This window comes from Apium graveolens, chromosome 11 (assembly GCF_009905375.1).
Source record: "Apium graveolens cultivar Ventura chromosome 11, ASM990537v1, whole genome shotgun sequence".
In the NCBI taxonomy this organism is placed as follows: domain Eukaryota; kingdom Viridiplantae; phylum Streptophyta; class Magnoliopsida; order Apiales; family Apiaceae; genus Apium; species Apium graveolens.
This window is the reverse complement of record NC_133657.1, coordinates 151159100-151167524: the sequence shown is the minus strand read 5'-3', so window position 1 is coordinate 151167524 and position 8425 is coordinate 151159100. Positions and strand designations below refer to the sequence as shown.

Here is an 8425-nt window from a genome sequence, read left to right as displayed (position 1 = left end):
TTTTTCGGCCACCTATTGTTATGCTATTGTTCCGCTTGTGTGCTGTATTAATTCAAATTTTTCTTGTCTTTTTCAGGGAGTTATTTGATTAATATTTATTAAATAAAATATATTTTTTTTCGGGAAAGATTTTATTTAACCGGTAAAATTTATTTGGAAACCCGAATATTATCGGGCACCAATAAATTTTGCTCCCGTCGACAATGAGCTTCGGCGAGTCGACGGTGGACCGTGATGAACTATCCTGAGTCCTAAATTTTAAAATAAATATCTTAGTTCATAAAATTATTTTTGAAACGAAAAGTAGTTAATTAATTTAAAATTCCTATTGAGGTTTGAATTTTAGAATTTTGATTGTTGGAATTTGACGTCGATTATGTTTTGACGGGTAGTTCAGTAAATAGAGCAGTCGCTGTCCAATTTTTGTGAAAATTATTTTAAATAACGAGAAGCTTATTATATTGTATTAAATATTTTACTATCATAAGTATTGATTACGTGAATATCCATATAAATATTATTATATGATTTGAGTTTATTGGGTTAGGTTAGTTAGGTTCTCAAGATATAAAACATGTCAGAATAATTAATTAGGGTATTCTGTTACTTTAGATCCTAGTCAAGGTTTGCGATGACTAAAGTCAGACCATCGAAGCTACCCTAGGAATTTCTGAGAAATCATTGCAAGGCAAGTAACCCTGATCATACTTTTGTGGTTCAGAATATATGAATGAACTGTTGTTTTATATTCGAACAGGAAGAGAAACATTTTAAGTTATGTATCGCCGGTAGTTATAATTATTTGGTTAAAATTTAGTTCTCGGGAAAAGTAACTTCGAAAAGGTACCTATCTCCAACTGAAAATGATTTTGTGAACAAAGTTTATGTGTGATGTTGAATGAACTATTTTAAACTGAAATATGTACAAGTGATTTAGAACCTGGATAAAAACTATCAGATATTGGATAAATAGAGGTCATAGTGGTCTATTGTGGTGGCGTAATCGACTAAGTTGGTTGCGCACATTATTTAACCGATTAATCTAGCAGGTTAGAGATCTAACTAGTCTCTGAGTTCCGGAACAGGTTTACGGGATGGCAGATGGAGCCATTTATTATTGATACCCTGATCAGCTTTCTTCATATATCCAATACGTATCTGATTTGATTTTGTGGTTCCCGTAACAAGTGATTTATACAGTTGAGTTATAAATGTGAATATCATGCTAAAATTGGACTATAGTGTTTATATCCACTTAAAACATTTCGTATAGGATCAAATTGATGTTTTGCACTCAAGTTGTTTATGTTTTTGATGTGTTGTTGTAGTGATTTGCATTTTAGGGCATAATCGGGAGAAGGAATAGATCTTGCATGATTTATGCTTAGAAAAGTGTTAGGATAATGCCTCGGTTGATTGCGCGTAAGAAGCCAACATTTGAAGGCAAGAAAATAAGAAAAATTCAGTTTTTTCAGAAGCTCAGGGCGGTCGAGCTACACTTGGGAGCGGCTGCGCTGGACTCAGAGCGGTCGCGCTGGATATGGGGGCGGCCACGCTAGGTCATTTTCTCATAATAACTGATTATAATAGAAGATTGATCTTCTGGACTTCTGGTAGTTTGGGATGGTATTTAAAGACTTTTTAAAGACATTTTTCATAACGGATAACAAGGAGATAACGGCAAGAAGACCTAATAGCACAATTCAAAGAAGGAGGAGAAGATCTTGTTTTACTTGTGATTCTTTGCTTAAGTTGTAATCTTGGTTGCTCATTTTCTTTGTTGTTGAACCTAATATTCTTGGTAATGTACTTTGTTATTTTATTCACTTTATAAAGACCAAGTTTTTATATCATACTTTTATTGGAACCAATGGTGACGATGAGTTTGGTTATGGACTAATCGTTATCGTGGGGTTCTTATGGATTTACTTATGGATTTTTAGAGTTAATTTGTTTTAATATCTTAGTGTATGGTGATTGATTGATATCCTAGTATTGGTTGTACTTACTCATCTTATATGCGTAGCTAACATATAAGATAGCGTGTTAATCTCTATTGAAGCGACAATGAATATAGAGATTTAGAACTTCCAATGCTACCATAGGTTCATGTATTTGTTATGTATGATTCGTAGGTAATTTTAACCATCTTACTTGACCTATGTAATCACGATAGATAACTTGTTTGTTACCCCTTTATGTTGTCAAATCCTATAAACATATAGGCTCTCAATATATTTTGGTGTTTATTCAGCTTTTATCTTTTTTGTGGATATCTGGTAGTAGGATATTCGTATAACGAAAGTTGGCGTTTACTAGTTTCGCGTTATTTGATTAGTTGTCATCACCATTGCTTGCTAAGGTTAAGAACAATGACTTTGAATGAAGTATTTAATGAAGTCAGAATCCCATGTTTGTCTCATATAGTTAATTCAATAACTTTTAATCTCTTAGTTACTTGCACGATAGTTTAATCTTGGTTATAAATATCTCAGCTTGGTATTATTTTTGCATAGAGCGATAGCCATATCATTGTTGCATAAGTGCATAATCTTAAGTTAACCAAAAAGAGTCTATGTGGAAATGAATCTGATTTATATCTTATACTACATGGGAACGCGTATACTTGCGAGAATTTTAGCGCATATTTTCGTCCTAACAAGTTTTTGGCGTCGCTGCCGGGGACTCGGTCTTAATTTTTAGTGTATGTGATTGACATGAGTGGTCGTTAAAGTTCACTAACCCGGATATTTTACTTACAGGGGTACTTGTTGTGTTTTAGGTACTCTAGAGGACGTGTATGCGAACACGTTCTAAATCTCGTAGAGAAGCACTGGAAGAAGATGAAGTAGTTGAAGAAGTTGAGAAAGTTAAAGAAGAAGCAATCATTATAATGGGAGATCAAGCAACAAATTTGAAAGCTTTGATGGATTACTCTCAACCAAAGATAAATGACATTCAATCGAGCATTATCAGACTAGCCATTGCGGCTAATTCCTTTGAAATCAAGTCTAACATAATTCAAATGATACATAATTTAGTCCAGTTTGGGGGTTCTCCAATAGAAGATCCCAACATGCACATCTGAGATTTCATCGAGATCTGTGACGCTTTCAAGTTCAACAATATTTCTAAAGATGCTATAACGATAAGGCTTTTCCCATTCTCTCTGAGGGATAAAGCAACGTGCTGGTTATATTCTCTACCGGTAGGTTATATCACCAAATGGGAGGATATTGCTCAGAAATTTCTAACTAAATTCTTTCCTATGGCGAAGATAGCTGCAATCAGAAACTCTCTCACTCAATTTGCGCAGCAAGCTAGAGAATCTTTGTATGAGGCTTAGGAGCACTACAAAGAGATTCTTAGGAAGTGTCCTTATCATGGCTTTCCTGATTGGATGATCATAAATTGATTTTACAATGGTCTGGAGCCTTATTGTCTAAGAGCTACGATGAAGCTAATGAGTTAATTGAACTGATAGCTGCTAATGAATACCAGAACCCAACTCTGAGAATGCCCCAAGACAAGATCGCATGAATTCTGGAAGTCGATACAACTACTACTATAGATGCTCAGCTTCAGGCTTTAAGGATGAAAGTGGATTCTTTGGTTAATTATAGAGTTAATCAAATCACAAGTGTTTGTGAGTTTTGTTTAGGTGCGCATGAGACTAAGCAGTGTGCTATTTATAGTGAATCAGCCCAGTTTGTAAGCAACTTTCAGAGGTCATACCAAACAGCTCCAACCACTTATCATCCCAATAACCGCAATTATCCGAACTTCAGTTGGAGCAACAATTAGAATACAGTGCAACAACCTTATCAGCAGTATGCAGTAAAACAATTCAACCCTCCTGGTTTTCAACAACCGCAATATGCATCAAGATAATAACTCCAACTTCAACAACCTCCGCATGGAAGTACAAATCAATCTAAGAAAAATATGAGTTGGAGGATTTGAGGCTCATGTTCAAGAGCCAAGCGGTGTCTATTAAGACTCTGGAAAATCAAATCGGATAGATTGCCAATGATTTGTTGAATCAACAACCTGGTACACTTCCTAGTGACAGAGAAGTTCCTGGAAAGAGAGAAGCAAAAGAGCAAGTTAAGGCAATTACATTAAGGTCTGGAAAGGTTGCGAACCCCAAAAAATCACAGGTTCCAGAATCTGAAGTTTTGGCTGAAGAAGATGTGTAGAAGGAAGCAGAGGTGGAACCGAGGAAGAAAGCTGTTGTCAACATTCCTCCTAAGGGTAATATATGGGAAAAATGTTGCAGAAGAAGAAGTTGGATAAGCAATTTGCTAAGCTATGCAAAGTTTATGAATGGTATTCTCTATCGGAAAGTGAAGCTCAATGACTTACAGACCGTTGCTCTTATGGAGGAATGCAGCACTATGCTACAACAGAAGTTGCCTCCGAAACTTAATCCTAGAAGCTTCACTATGACTTGTACCATTGGAAACTTATTGTTCGACAAGTGTTTATGTGATTTGGGAGCTAGCATCAATCTGACGCCTTTGTCTATCTTCAAGAAGTTAGGTTTACTTGATCCAAAGCCTATATATATGTCCTTGCAGTTGATCGATCATTCCATTACATATCCACGAGGCATTATGGGGCATATCTTGGTCAAGGTCGACAAACTCATCTTTTCTGCTGACCTTTTAATTCTTGATTTTAAAAAGGATAAAAAGATTCCCATAATCTTGGGAATCCCATTCTTGACTACTGGCCGAACCTTGATTGATGTGTAGAATGGTGAGCTCGCTATTCGAGTGTAGGATCTGAATATGACCTTTAGTGTTTTCAATTCCATGAAATTCTCTACTGATGAAGAGAAGTGCTTTAAGGTGGAATTGGTCGAATCTGTGGTTACTTCAGAGCTTGATCAAATGCTAAATTCTGATGCCTTAGAGAAAGCCTTGATGGAGGATTAAGACAGTGAAGATGATGAAGTTGATGAGCAGTTACAATTTTTGAATGCTTCTCCGTGGAAGCAAAGGATGGATATGCCTTTTGAATCTCTTGGATTGGAAGAGCTGAAAAATTATCCAAAGCGTCTCAAGACATCTATTGAAGAAGCACCTACACTCGAGTTTAAACCCTTGCATGAACACTTGAGGTATGCATTTTTAGGTGATGCATCTACTTTACCTATTATCATTACATCTGACCTTTGAGGTAGTGATGAGGAAAAGCTCTTGAGAATTCTGCGAGAGTTCAAATCGACAATTGGATGGACTATAGCAGATATAAAGGGAATCAACCATTCTTATTGCATGCACAAAATTTTGCTAGAGGAAGGAAGCAAGCCAACTGTTAAGCAACAAAGAAGGATAAATCTAATCATGAAGGTGGTTGTGAAGAAGGAAATTCTCAAATTGCTAGATTCAGGGATCATCTATCCTATTTCTCACAGTTCCTGGGTAAGCCTAATTTATTGTGTGCCGAAGAAAGGATGCATCACTATGGTTGCTAATGAAAAGAATGAGCTCATTCCTACTCGAACGGTCACGGGGTGGAGAGTTTGCATAGATTAGAGGAAGCTCAACAAATCGACGAGGAAAGATCACTTCCCTCTTCCTTTTATTTACCAGATGCTTGACGGGATGGCTGGGCATGAGTACTATTGTCTTCTGGATGGCTATTCGAGTTATAATCAGACTTGCATCACTCTAGAAGATCAGTAAAAGGCTACCTTCACTGGTCTATTTGGTACTTTTGCCTTCCGAAGAGTTTCTTTTGGGTTATGTGGTGCACCAGCCACATTTCAGAGATACATGATGGATGTCTTCTCTGATATGATTGCAAATAATTTAGAAGTGTTCATGGATAACTTCTCTGTCTTCATAACTTCTTATGATGAATTCTTGCACAATCTTGGTTTAGTGTTGAAAAGGTGCGTTGAGACCAATCTTGTTCTCAATTTGGAAAAATGTCACTTTATGGTGCAACAGGGCATCATTCTTGGGCACAAAGTTTCTATCAAGGGTCTTGAGGTGGAGAAAGCCAAGGTTGGGGTAATTGAAAATCTTCCACCACCAATTTCGGTTAAGGGAATCCGCAGTTTTCTTGGTCATGCGGGTTTCTGTCGGCATTTCATCAAGTACTTCTCTAGAATCTCGAAGCCATTGTGCAATCTGCTAGAAAAATATATCCCATTCAAGTTTGATGACAAGTGCCTAATTGCTTTTGAGAGCTTAAAGAAAAGCTTGATCACAGTACCTATCATAACTACACCTGATTAGAATGAACCTTTTAAAATAATGTGCGATGCGAATGATTATGCGGTTGGAGCAGTTCCTGGGCAAAGGAAGAATAATATATTTCATGTGGTCTACTATGCTAGTAACACCCTCAATGATGCTCAACTGAACTACACTACTACTGAGAAGGAACTCTTAGCCATTGTCTACAGTTTTGAGAAGTTTTGATCTTATTTTCTTAGGACCAAGGTGATAGTTTTCACTTATCACGTTACGATTCGCTATCTCATCTTGAAGAAGGACTCGAAGCCTAGATTTATTCAATGGGTTCTTTTACTTCAGGATTTTGAGTTGGAGATCAAGGATTATAAAGGTACTGAGAATAAAGTTGCAAATCATCTCTCTCGTTCAGAAGATCCAGGTACAGTTTCACATGATAAGACATTGATAAATGAGTCTTTTCCTGATGAGCAGTTGTTTGGGGTGAAAGTAGAAGAACCATGGTTCGCGGACATTGTGAACTAACTTGTGAGAAACATTATGCCCCCAGACTTAACTTATTCTCAAATGAAGAAGTTTCTTCACGAGGTGAAGTGGTACATGTGGGAAGAAACATTTTTGTTTCGGCAAGGAGCTAACCAAATCATCAGAAGATGTATTACGTACAGCGAGACGGGGAGGGTATCTTGCGAGATTGCCATTCAACTGTTTATGGGGGGCCACTATGGTGGAGAAAAGACAGTAGCTCGTATCTTTTAAGCAGGATTCTTCTGGCCTACATTGTTTAAGGAAGCGCATCAGTTTGTTTTGAAGTGTGATCGCTACCAGCGTGTTGGTAATATGTCCAAGAGGGACGAGATGCCTATTAATATGCTTCTCGAGGTTGAGGTCTTCGATGTTTGGGGAGTTGACTTTATGGGGCCATTTGTCTCGTCGTGCAACAATCAATATATCTTGTTGGCAGTAGATTATGTCTCAAAATTAGTTTAAGTTAAAGCTTTACTGAAAAATGATGCGAAGGTAGTGCTCAATTTTCTTCACAAGAAGATATTCATAAGATTTGGAACTCCAAGAATCATAATCAGTGACGAGGGATCGTATTTCCGCAATCGCAAATTCACTGCTATGATGCAGAGATCTAATATGAATCATTGCATTGCTACAGCTTACCATCCTCAGACTAATGATCAAGCTGAGGTATCTAATAGAGAGATCAAAAGAATTCTGGAAAAATTTGTATGTCCGTCGAGAAAAGATTGGTCTTTGAAGCTGGATGAAACTGTTTGGACATATCGAACAATAATCAAGACTCCACTCAGCATGCCATCGTTTCAATTAGTTTATGGTAAAGGATATCATTTTCCTGTGGAGCTAGAGCACAAGGCATATTGGGCTTTGAAGAAACCGAACCTTGATCTGACTATAGCTGGTAAGAAAAGGATGCTTCAATTGAATGAACTTGGCGAGTTCCAACTTCAAGCGTATGAGAACAACAAAATATATAAGAAGAAAGTCAAGAGGTAGCACGATAGAGGTCTAGTGCTCAAATCATATGTGATGTGGTAACAAGTTCTTTTGTTCAACTCTCGTCTCCGTCTTTTTCCTGGAAAATTGAAGTCGAGATGGCCAGGGCCGTTTTTTGTCAAAACTGTTTTTCCAAATGGAGCGGTGGAGGTTTAATCACTTGTTTATGTCTTGAATTTATGTTATTCTCTTAGTGATGAAATAACATGAATTTTTAAAATTGGAGAAACACATTGGATTTCAATGCTAAATGTGGCTAGGTGTGAAATTGCTAGTAGCCGGCTCATATTTATATGAGTAGTCTAGGGTTGAGCGAGATGGAGCAAAACACACTCGTTCAGAAATTGTTGGAAAAGAAAAAAAGAAAAAAAGAAAAAATAGGGAAAGAATAAAATATGTGTTATGCATAATTGATCACGAGTTGGCTCTTTAATATTCGAGTTATTAAGTTCTAGGGGACTTTGTGCCTAGCGACCTAAGGCTTTTATAGTCTGGGATCTGCTAACCTTACGCTCGCTACATGGGTATTATTGCATAAGTATTTTGTGGACCTCACTCATTGCGCGATCAAATAAGCATGTTTGTGTTTGTTATGTGTTTTCAATAAAAGCATGGATCCTTGTATAACTCTGATAGAATAGAAGTGTTGTCAGTCATTTTGTGTTAATCGTTTATTTTATTCAAAACCTTGT

At 37.0% G+C, this 8425-nt stretch overlaps 1 non-coding gene across 1 annotated transcript; it reads right to left on the bottom strand.

The window, feature by feature from the left end:
- Nucleotides 1-3283: 3283 nt before the first annotated feature.
- LOC141699355 (small nucleolar RNA R71) lies at nt 3284-3390 on the bottom strand. Its single transcript, XR_012565824.1, has one exon. It is a non-coding gene; the product is annotated as a small nucleolar RNA R71 (small nucleolar RNA).
- Between the last annotated feature and the right edge of the window lie 5035 nt (nt 3391-8425).